At 39.3% G+C, this 12838-nt stretch overlaps 1 protein-coding gene across 1 annotated transcript in view; it reads left to right on the forward strand.

Moving 5' to 3' along the window:
- The window catches only part of alk (ALK receptor tyrosine kinase), a 442935-nt gene that overhangs the window by 149152 nt on the left and 280945 nt on the right, over positions 1-12838 (forward strand). The window lies entirely within an intron of this gene.

The raw sequence follows: 12838 nt of genomic DNA on the forward strand, positions 1-12838 counted from the left end.
GTGAAGCATTCCTCAAGCACTTGCCATTGCTCAGCACCTGTTAGAGCAGAAAGGAAATTAATATTGATCCAGCATGACACTATGGGGTTGAATGATTAGAATGGGCTTCAGTTTATGTTTTGATATATTAAGAATTGTATTCAGAAAGATTTTTTCCTATGGAAAAAATGAAAAGAAAATTAGGACTCGATAAAGTCCCTGACGTACGTCTTGTTTCTTGACGTACGTCTGTCACGTGATGTTGACGGAAGAAGTTTGTTCGTGATGCACACCAGAAATACGTCATACCGTACACACATCGTTTTGTGTTTCATTACAATCAGTTGTATTGTGTGTTTGATAATTCTATGCTAAAATTGTATTAAACTAGCACTTGTATTAGATTGCTAGTATTCTTAGTCTATAAACCACTGAAGCAGTATTGATGTATTCACTGATATAGTTCACTGATAGAGTAGCACTTCTGTTAGTCACTCTGGTTAAGGACGTCAGCCAAATACAGGGCTGTCAAGTGTCACGCATTGAGAGTGACAGTCACGCATTTGGGTCTTTTATCACGCTCTCCTGCCACACATTGTATTTCTCACGCAGAAAAACTTTTTGACTATTTATTAGGGATGAGCGAGTACAGCATTATCTGTATCTGTATCCGTATCTGTTAACCATATGAATTATCTGTATCTGTATCCGTACTCGGAGTGGGTGGGGTCTAACCCAGAAGTAGGCGGGGCTTTAACCGGTAATAATTTATTTGTAATATTTATAACACTAGCTTACTACCTTTATGTTTTTATGAAATACCGCAAAAACGTGTCAGACACTCAGTGTCTGGTTACTGGTTAGAGACAGCTGAAGGTTTAAAAAAGAAAAAAAATCTCCGACAGGCAGAGACGCAATGCGAGTCGCATTCTACCAAGCAAACACCACGTCTGAACGAACCCACGTTTACCAGAACTCTACTGGTTAGTAAGTACGTATTATTAACGTTACAACCCGAAGTAAAAAGCTGAAGAAACCCTAAACGTTATCGGAAAAGACCCGCGAACCTGAGTGACTGAGGGAGAGACAGAGAGCTGTTCTGTGTGTGACTGTGAGTGAGCAGAGCGAGACACAGCAACACAATACATCTGTATGTGTGTAGGGGAGGGGCGCTGTGACTAGTCTATCACTGTAGGGGAGGGCCGCTGTAACTAGTCTATCACTGTAGGGGAGGGGCACTGTGACTAGTCTATCACTGTAGGGGAGGGCCGCTGTGACTAGTCTATCACTGTAGGGGAGGGGCGCTGTCACTAGTCTATCACTGTAGGGGAGGGGTGCTGTGACTAGCCTATCACACAACGCTGACACAATCAGATACCCAATGATGATTTTCATTCAATCCGAGCACAGATATTGACTCGTATTACTCTTATAATACTCGTACTCGGCAGAGGTGCTTTATCCGTACCGGATACTCGTTTCAGCCGAGTGTCCGGCTCATCTCTAGTATTTATCATATATTTAATAAGCCACAGCTCCCAAAATGTATCTGTCCGCACCGCTGTCTCTATGGAACCGGGCAGGAATCAAGCGTGTCTCCCCTGGAGCTCTTAGTCGAGCCTGACACTTATCAGCCAATCAGAAAATAGCACCATTGTATCTGGGTAAGATTTAACGCAACAACCAATAAAAAAAAAGCAAATCCTGGAATTGTTCAGCATCATCCTCGTTCACCCACAGAGAAAACCACTGGAGCTGCGAGCATCACTTTGAGCACAGAGTAAGTCATGATCTCCTGTTGTAATGTTACAACAAATTCACAACTTATTTGACACAAACAATGACATTTTGACTGCTGTTAGAGATGTTTCCCAGATAATCAGCATCAGTTTTTTATGAGTGTCTGTAACTTAGCCAACAGTTTTACAGCCTGTTCACTGACAACACCTGCTCAGAACAAGTAGTCTAGTGCCAGTGGTTCTCAAACTGGGGGTCCTGAGATGGTGCCAGAAAACATCTGAGTAATAGAGGCCCCTGGTGGTCGGGGGGGTGGGTTGGAGATGTCACTCTTCCCTGTCTTCAAAACTTGAGAGCCCTGCAAATGCTATAAATGTACATGTGGGAAAAAAAACATGTCTGAGTGGCCAGTTTGCTATTTTTATAGATCCAATATTCAGAAATGATAAAATCTAAAGAATGGTGAAGTGGCCATGTAGGACATGTAGGACATACAGTAGTATAATTCCTTAGAATTCTACAGTACATTGTCTGTATTTCTCCAGGAATCTCTATCACTTTGCTCTTCTTTCGACAGAATAGAACACTTCAGTGTCACCATACGAAAAAAAAAACACTTTCTTAAATGGATATAATCGACTCTTTAGGCGCATTTTAATTCGAGTGTGATATATTCGACGCGTTGTTATAAGTACAGGATGTTTTTTTATACTAGCAGAAAGGAAGGATAGAAGTCATTGCTGGTCTAGACAATGTTAGCCATTAGCTTCCTTTTGGACTACAAAGCTTTATTGTGTGCTAAAATATTTTAATCCCTAGGAAACAAAAGCTAAACTTTGTAGTTTATTAGTCAAATGTATATTATATTAGCTAGCCAAAGCTAACATGCTTGTTGCTTGTAGCATTTCAAAACTTTGCTGTGTTAGAAGTTACATTTTTAGCTCACACATTAAATCGTGGATCACTGCTGTTCACCGATGTTTTTTCCCACTACTCTGTGTAAACTTTAAAGATTTTCCTTTTTAAAATCCAAGAAGATTAGCAGTTTCTGAAATACACTTTCCCTCGTTCTCTTGCTCTTTCATCGAATCTGTAAAATCTGATGTGTTGCTTTTCTGCCACATGATCGGCTGATTTACCCATCTCATGCACATGCACACTTGTTCCTATTTAAAAAGTATTTGGTGTGTGTGTCTGTGTGTGTGTGTGTGTTGAACTTCACCTTAATAACCTATTCTACTTCTTTTTTTTTTTTTTTTGCTCTGTTTCAACAAATGGCGATTTAATTGGTTGAGTTGAATTTTTTCCATGCCTCAGCCATGCCATTGGCGTCAAGACTACAAAAAGATTTATTGATATAACAGCACCTACACTAGAGGTTATCACATGTCATTATTTCCTTTGTTAGTTTAAATTACTCTCTGTTTCTTTATTTTTCTTTAATTCTCTTTATCTTACAATCCTTATTATCGGACAGAAAGTCAGTTGAAGAACATCATTCCTTTATAAGTGTATTTCCCAATTTGAGGTACTTCTCTTCACTTTTCTTCAGTTTGAGAATTAAAGACCGGAACATCCTAGACAAGACAAAAACACAATCCTTTTGTTTCACCAAACTATTTTGCCATGCCCAAAGTGAATTCTTAGCCTGCAATGGTCTGAATTCTTCTTCTTCTTCGTCTTCTTCTTCTTCTACTTTCGACTTTTCCCGTTAGGGGTCACCACAGCGAATCATCTCTTTCCACCTACTGTAACTCTATCATCAACATCCTCTACTCTCGCACCAGTTAACTTCATGTCCTCATTTAACACATCCATATATCTCCTATTTGTGCTTCCTCTTGGCCTCTTACCTGGCAGCTCCATCTCCAACATCCTTCTACCAATATAACCATCTCCCTCCTCTATACATGTCCAAACCATCTCAATCTATCCTTTCTGACCTTGTCCCCAAAACAGACCACCTGAGCCGTCCCTCTGATGTTCTCGTCCCTAATCCTGTCCATCCTCATCACTCCTAAAGAGAACCTCAACATCCTCATCTCTGCTACCTCCATCTCTGCCTCATGTCTTTTCCTCACTGCTACAGTCTCTAACCCATACAGCAGAGCTGCTCTCACTATTGTCTTGTACACATTTCCCTTGATTCCTGCTGACACGCTTCTGTCACACAACACTCCTGACACTTTTCTCCACCCACTCCTACACAACTGCACTCGCCTCTTCACATCTTTTCCACGTCTTAAGAATCCTACTTACTGGAACGTACTGTATGTTGCGTTACAGTTAAACGTACAGAGGGTTAAACATTGCATTTTCCCCCCAATGTAACAGCACCTTTAAATACCTTACGCTGTGACTGGCATTGTTCCAATTTACCGTCTCATCTCAAATGTTAATGCATCCAAATACAGCTCAACAGCATCATGAAATGCATTTTGGGTTAATGACCATGGACCATATGCCTTAATTAAACACAGTGTTTCTCTATGGAATGGGAATGCATAGGATAGCTTGTTCTGTCCTAAAGTAAATATTACAGCCCCTTGGGTGTATTTTGCAGGGAAATGGTAACAATTGTACCGCTGTCATCCCACGCATTAACATGGACAACAGCTACACAGCAGTGATAACATATTACGTCTTATGATCTCTTATTATCTTTCTCCCAAAGGATCTTTTTCACTCAAATAATAATACAGAGCCGTGCGACTACTTAACGTTTTTTTTTTCTTTCTTATTAATTTGCATCTCTACCATGTTTTTTATTATTACGCTGAAATAATAACAATGTCAAACCCGACCGAAATCTGATTACTTCAGCATTTAGTTCCTACTGACACACCACTTGTGTTTAATCAGCAGCTTTGTAGAAAGCTGCACCACAGTCGTTTCCTGTACAATCGAATATAAAATTTCCTTTGTGATGATGATAGAGTTTTCAGAAACAGCATTTTTTTTTCTTTCTACAGTATGAAAATCATTTCTTTCTATGATGAGGACAAACATTTCATTTTCTAAATTACTTGCATTCGATTCTGTTGTAACAATTTCAAATGGTGTAAGAAGCGTTTATTCCTCTCATTATTTAATAATATTAAAGATGACGTTACGATGAATGTTTTCGTATTTATACGATTTACAGTAAATGTGATTCTTTTTTTTCAGTGAAAAGCAACTTTTAAACGGTGCATGTTATTTTTATTTAACTTTTCTGTTAAATCCTTTCCCTGAAGAAGTGAACAAATGGAATTTGAATAAAATATGGAGAAAAGCGAGTAATAACATTCATTCATCTTCTACCGCTTATCCGAACTACCTCGGGTCACGGGGAGCCTGTGCCTATCTCAGGCGTCATTGGGCATCAAGGCAGGATACACCCTGGACGGAGTGCCAACCCATCGCAGGGCACACACACACACTCTCATTCACTCACACAATCACACACACTGCGGACAATTTTCCAGAGATGCCAATCAACCTACCATGCATGTCTTTGGACCGGGGGAGGAAACTGGAGTACCCGGAGGAAACCCCCGAGGCACGGGGAGAACATGCAAACTCCACGCACACAAGGTGGAGGCGGGAATCGAACCCCAACCCTGGAGGTGTGAGGCAAACGTGCCACCGCTAAGCCACCGTGCCCCCTGCGTGTAATAACATTTGGAATTAATTAACTAACTGTAAACTAACCGTCATTTATAACAGGAATTTATTATTTATTTAATTTATTGTACATTATAATTTATTTGCAGTCTGAAGTTTGTCATAAATTTGAAGTTTTTCATTGTCTCAGTGTTTTTCAGCTCGCAATTTGTGTTGTTTCATTTGCGTTTTGGTTTGTGTCAACTTCTGTGCTTTTGTTTCTATTCTAGCCCTGAATCTATCGCTATCCTGTCATTGGTTAATTAATCTAACATGTCTTCTATTAATGCCCTTTTAAGAAATATTGTGCATTCATCCATGTCTAACCATGTCTAACCCTTGCTTTCTAATACCTGTGGTATTAAGTTTTGACCTTTAACCATTTTCATTCTCTTTTTTTATGCATATTCCTTGAGTCATACTTCCTGCCTATTCTTTATCCTTCCCTATGGTTTCCAATTATGTCTATTTTATAGTTTGTTATGAATACCCTGGACCTGAACTTGTATCTTGCCTGCACTAAACAGTTTACAGCGTTTAATTTCAGGTTATTTTCCTTTTTTTTTTATATATACAGTAGGGTGTCATTTCTGGCACTAAACAATGCAGTACCCTATTTTTTTGTATTGCCTTTCTTAGAATAAATCTAGCTGTTGGAGTAAAATAATAAATGTCAGTCTATTGTGTAAAAAAAAAAAAAAAAAGCAAAAGAAATAAAAAAACCCTTATCAAATATCTCTGTGGGGAATTAAGAATACCCTGTAATGCCATATGGGCTGCTTTACACCCCCATCTGTATTCCAGGCATTCATTAATGATGTGCACCATGTACTCCATGCTGGCCCAACACGTGTTAGTGTTCGTCAATGACAAGCCAACCAGCGACAAAGTAGAAACCCTGAGTTCCAACTGTGGAGTTATGGCTCTCGACTAGGAATCTCGAGATAAGACCGAGATTAGCTGCAGGCCAATCATCATGATGTGTGACCCTTTAGAATAATACAAGGAAATAACAATATAACATATAGCCTAGGTTTGCTTAGGAAATATTGTATTTGTTTCCTTTTTTTCTTGGTGGTACTGTACCTGCTCTACAAATGGAAATAGAACATCGAATATATATTATATTGCACATCATGTTTTATTACTTTTTTTTATGTCTATTCATTCTTTTTTTACACTTAGTTCTCAAATATTGTTTACTTACCTGTATATGCACCGTCTAGGAGGAATAGGCCGGGTTTTCATTTCACTCCAAGTTGTATACTACACAGCAAGTTCCTGGGGTTGGAGTTTATTGTCTATCTTAGACTACAGCCGGTGTTTAAAGGTACTCTAAAGAGGTGTAACATTTTGTTGTTCATTCACTGGGTGTTGAGAAGCCTGATTTATCTCCCCCTGGTGTTGTTTGGTCTACTTCTTGCATTATGTTGGACTTTTTGATGAAGATAAAAGTGCCAGTTTACTTTATTAAACTATTTTTTATGCTATGAGGGATTTTTAGAGACTGCTTATCTTGTTTTAAAATAGTAGCTCAGTGGTTAAGGTGTTGGATTTATAATCAAGCGGGTGTGAGATTGAATCCCAGGTCCACCAAGCTGCCTCTCCTGTGCCCCTGAGGAAGGCCCTTAAACCCATTTGGGTAGTTTTATAAATAGACGAGGGCATCTACCAAATGCTGTAAATGTATTTGTAAAAAAAAATATTTTTACCTAAAACCATTTTAGTGTTTTAGATATTTTAAGCCTGTAAAAGAGTTATTAATTATTATTTAATTAAACTCTAGTTAGGATTTAAATATTACTTTATAGAGATGAGCCGGATACTCGGCTGAAACGAGTATCCGGTACGGATAAAGCACCTCTGCCGAGTACGAGTATTATAAGAGTAATACGAGTCAATATCTGTGCTCGGATTGAATGAAAATCATCATTGGGTATCTGATTGTGTCAGCGTTGTGTGATAGGCTAGTCACAGCGCCCCTCCCCTACAGTGATAGACTAGTCACAGCGGCCCTCCCCTACAGTGATAGGCTAGTCACAGCGCCCCTCCCCTACACACATACAGATGTATTGTGTTGCTGTGTCTCGCTCTGCTCACTCACAGTCACACACAGAACAGCTCTCTGTCTCTCCCTCAGTCACTCGGGTTCGCGGGTCTTTTCCGTTAACGTTTAGGGTTTCTTCAGCTTTTTACTTCGGGTTGTAACGTTAATAATACGTACTTACTAACCAGTAGAGTTCTGGTAAACGTGGGTTCGTTCAGACGTGGTGTTTGCTTGGTAGAATGCGACTCGCATTGCGTCTCTGCCTGTCGGAGATTTTTTTTCTTTTTTAAACCTTCAGCTGTCTCTAACCAGTAACCAGACACTGAGTGTCTGACACGTTTTTGCTGTATTTCATAAAAACATAAAGGTAGTAAGCTAGTGTTATAAATATTACAAATTAATTATTACCGGTTAAAGCCCCACCCATTTCAAGACAAGCCCTGCCTACTTCCGGGTTAGGCCCCACCCACTCCGAGTACGGATACAGATACAGATAATTCATATGGTTAACAGATACGGATACAGATACAGATAATGCTGTACTCGCTCATCCCTATTACTTTATATGTTAGTAGAATTTGAACTCAACAGGAAGAATGTAACTTTGTGCTAGAGTGTATTCAATGGTCACGTATGTACACTCAAATGTAGTTGGAATAAACTCCAAACTACTCAAATGTACAGTAGTTGGAGTTTATTCCAAAGCCAGAATTTCCTGTGTACATATACCTGTGTGAGACAAATAAAATTTTGAAATCTTTAAAGTGACATGACGTGACATACAGCTAAGTACGGTGACCCATACTCAGAATTCATTCTCTGCATTTAACCCATCCAAAGTGCACACACACAGCAGCGAACTCGCACACCGTGAACACACAGCCGGAGCAGTGGGCAGCCATTTATGCTGCGGCGCCCGGGGAGCAGCTGGGGGGAGTTCGGTGCCTTGCTCAAGGGCACCTCAGTCGTGGTATTGCCGGCCCGAGACTCGAACCCACAACCTTAGGGTTAGGAGTTAAACTCTCTAAACATTAGGTTATGAGTTTCTTGGTAATCTTGGTACTGGGTCCAAAAATTCTTAGATGTTTAATAGGCTCACATGCCTACATTAATCTGGACTGACATGATAACATCACACCCCAGTCTAGCACCACTATTGGCTTGGTCACAGGTTCTTATCCCTGGTTCTGGAGTCCACTTTTCCTCCATGTTGTAGTGTCCCTGCTCTAATACAACCACTTTTTTTCTCAGGTTGTTCTGCTAATAAACAGATTACTCCAGGACCAGACATGGGAACCTGTAGGCTGGGTGCTCTGCCAATTACCGTGGAGTACTTAAGCTACATGAGTCTACACTGTAACATAGTTTTTCTTTAGGGTTATCAATCTTTTTGACGTCTCTTGCTTCGAAATTACCTTCATTAATCAGTTGTATGACTGTTGCGTTTGTGGATCATACTGTAGGTTCTATTATTAAGATGTTCAGGAACTATATTAACTGGCATATGACAGTCAGTATATCCTTTCGTTAATATATTGTTTGAAATACATCATAATCATCAGTGACACTTACGTGACATATTGATTGTATATTTTGTCATAAATAATTCAGATTAGATTAAATTTAGATTAGTTGGCATGCACGATAAACGTTCTTTCATGCTATCCCGATGACTTTGATTTGCTAGAACTTCAATTCGGAAACATGGAGCAGGCACGTTTTTAACGATCGCATTTTGATTTGGATCTTGCGTTTCAATCGAGCGAACAAAATGCAAATCCTGCAGTACGCTATCCAATCCCAATCACTCTGTACGAACAGATTCACAGCATGTATTCCTCCTCATGGAAATACAGAACAAGATATCACATGATAATTAGATGTAAACAGGAGAGACCCCCGATGAGCTTATTAGGCCACACGAGAGATAGATAGGTGAGCATCCGGAACCTGAACGGGCCGAGATGAAAATGGCTCTAGCCTGAAGGGAGCTGAAGGATGCTGTGCTAAATGCTGGGTGGGCAGAGTATTCATACTGTTGGCATGTGGAATTACCTTGCTTTTTGTGCCATCCATCTTTCCTGTTCCCATGTGGACACTGACCTGAGGCGTAGTTTTAATCACTGCAGAAGGAGCTCACCTTTTTCCCTCTAGTTCTCATTCGCATTATTTTCAGTACCAGCTTCGTATTTTAAAAAAAAAAAATTCCCTCTAATTTCCTTCCTCATTCTCCTCGTTTTCCCTTTCTTTTTCTATCTCGTGTGACTAACCCAAACCTGTGGCATCCCTGTAGATTGTCATTGTAAATGCCAACTAAAAGCAGGCTATTGTGTGCTTTGTCAGTCCTCTGTCAGATTTCATGAATAATTCAGAGGTTAGCCTTGGCCTGCTCACACGGCTGCAACTAGCTCGCCCAGGTCTTGTACTATTATTAAGAGTGTGTGTAAGGATTGCAGTCTTTGCCTCAGGGTCGAGACTCTTAGACATTGAGAAGGAAGCGGTGAATTGCAAATGATATTTAAGAAATGCGTCTTGAAAAATGCATATTATGCTGCTGAATGTTTTTAACAGTCAGTCAGTGAGTCGGGCAGATGGGAACACTAACGTATCAGTAAACACTTCCTGAACATCCTGAGTCAGCCCATAGTGACACTGAAAGAGACTGAAACTCCATTTTAAGTCATACTCATAGCGGTACCAAGATCTATAGTTTTGGAAGGGGATGCACTTATTTCCAGGGATTTCAGAACAGCGTAACAGATATTGCGTCATCGGGTAGGCGTGGCCTATTTGATCATCAAACCCTAACACTAACACTAACACTAACCCTAACCGTAGTTTTTGGTTGTTTATTTGTTTTCCAAAATAGATTAACTGTAAGATAATAAAGCATAATATATATAAAATATAAAGTCTACCTGTATGACTGTTTTGTCCTTCATTATCCATCGTAGGTATGCTCTTTTTTTTGAAAGAGGGTGTTTTTCCAAGACCTTCAGAAACACGGCCACTTTACGTCGTGGTAACGAAACCCCTGGAATTTAGTGAATGCCATTTTGGAAGGGTTTGTTTTGTCCTTCACATAGCAAATTTCTAGTTGTCTTTTTTTTTTTTACCATAAACGTAATTGCCTCATATTGTGGGTTTTACACAGGGCACATTTTCTGCACTTTGGTTTCTGGTATATTTCAGATTCGCTTAAGGTCTCTCGAAACCTGTTGCATTTATATTTAGCTTGAATCATTGCAAATGTGGTAGCTTAGTGGTCAAGGTATCCAGAAGCTTCTGAGTTTGATTCCCAGGACTGTCAGGCTGCCATTGCTGGGGACTTAATCAAGGCCTTGAACCTTTAACTGCTCATTTGAATTAAATTAAAGAAATGTAAGTCACTCTGGTTAATGCAGTCTGCCAAATGCTATAAATGTAAAATATGCACGGATAGCACTAACATGTTTTTTTTTTTTGCATTTTTTTTTTTTTTTTTTTAGTTCTGTGATGTTATTCACTTGTGTGTTATACACAGTAAACTTACGATTTTATCATCATCTGAAAAACACAATGTATAAGTTAATTTCGTGAAAAAGTTCGGAACCAGTCTGAGTCACGTTCATGTTCACAGGAATCGTGGCACGGATCCAGTTCACCTGAATTCACCCCACCTCCTACAGGTAGACTTGAGTCTATTGTGGTGCACTTCCTGAGCCCCATAACAGCTTATCCATTGCCAATTTTCATGCTCTGGTTCAGATTAAACTGCCTGGATGAAAGCCCCTGTGACTAGAATCAGTCCAGCTGTGGTACAAACTGGAGTACAGTACTACAGTAATCACCACGAGTTTGTGGAAAGAAGCAGCCAAACATCTCAGTTGTTTTAGATGAAATGATTACATGCACACGTTATGTAACAGCTTTTTCCTAGAATAGAATTCGTACACAGTATTTGATCGATTTTCTTATGTAAATATAGTTATTCCTCTTTGAAATCCGGTTTCACCCAAAGGTGAAAAGTAAGATAAATACTGTAGGTATAAAACTTTGGTTCCCAGTGTGGTGTAGGAACATAGTGGAAATCTGTACAGCACAATCTGAACTTAGAAGACTTATGTATGTTTCCTTAAAGCACATGGCTGTCCAACAACTTTATCTAAAGCACTATTCGGACGGGACTAGTTTTGCAGGGGGTCGTTAGAGAAATTTCAGTTTCACAGACGTACTTTGTGATTTTAATCCCGTCCGAATCCATGTCCATGCCATGTCTGTCTTTTTCTCACACGACCTGTGTAAAAATTCCAGAGCAAATTACTGTTTTTCAGCAAAATCGGTGCTTCTCTGAGAAATCTAATCCCGTCCGAATGCGAATGTCTGTGATTGCCGAAAATGTTTTTTTCCAAAACGCATTTTCATGTCTGTTTTGGTCAATGTGAACTACCGTATTAACCCTAGCGCACCGGTATTCAAGTTTCTGCTTTCTACACACCAATAATGGATGTAAATGTGTTTGCTACCTTGTGAAGAAATAAAAAAAAAATGAAATCAACAAGAAGAGCCAAATCATGTAAACTGTTAAGACTCGCTACTGTAATATCAGTTTCAGGTAAGAGTACTTTCATTTCTATAGTCAATTAGATAACGTGAAAATTATATAAAAACATATTTATTCCAGTGGGTTTATAAGAAGTTCTATATAAAACCATATGATGACCATAGGCAATCCACGCATCCTGGACATGTGGTCTTGTGCAACACCCACATGTAAAACACAGACACTCCTACCTCCGTAATAAACACAGAGATGTTAGTCCCGTCCGAATCCATACATGAAATGACAGACGTCGGCTGAAAAACATTCTAACTCTAACGTCGTTTGGAAAACTAGTCCCGTCCGAATAGTGCTTAAGCCTCATATTCACTGTGAGGAAATCTCACTTTTTCTAGAACTAAGAACTTTTTCTTTTATTACCAAGGAAACATTTTCTTATTCTTATTCCTTTATTTTTCATGAACCATACAGTATGCTGAATATACAAGTATGTCCGAGTCAAAAAACCCACAATTTGTCTTCTGATGTTGAATCAGAATTGAGCCACACAAGTCGAACAAGTTTGAACTTTGAGTCAAGAGAAAATCTGATATCTAAAAATACCGTTTTTATGTCTTTTAAACATCTTTGTGCTCACTGGGACGTTTCATCCATTTTATAATGTGCAATTAATGAGAATTAATCAGTGTGCATTTCCTGTATATTTAATTACTGAGTAGATTAATGAGTAGGTTAAATTAAAAGCTTTGTTAATGTAGAGGAGCGTTTAACATTGAGAAATGTCTTTCTAGTAAAGCTAACTGGCATATCACTCTTCGACATGTAATGCCCCAAAGCTGCATGCCCATTAACTCTCGGCTAATTAGTTATCTGTCCTGACCACTTCCTGC

The sequence above is a fragment of the Tachysurus vachellii genome, chromosome 10 (genome assembly GCF_030014155.1).
Source record: "Tachysurus vachellii isolate PV-2020 chromosome 10, HZAU_Pvac_v1, whole genome shotgun sequence".
NCBI classification, from domain to species: Eukaryota; Metazoa; Chordata; class Actinopteri; order Siluriformes; family Bagridae; genus Tachysurus; species Tachysurus vachellii.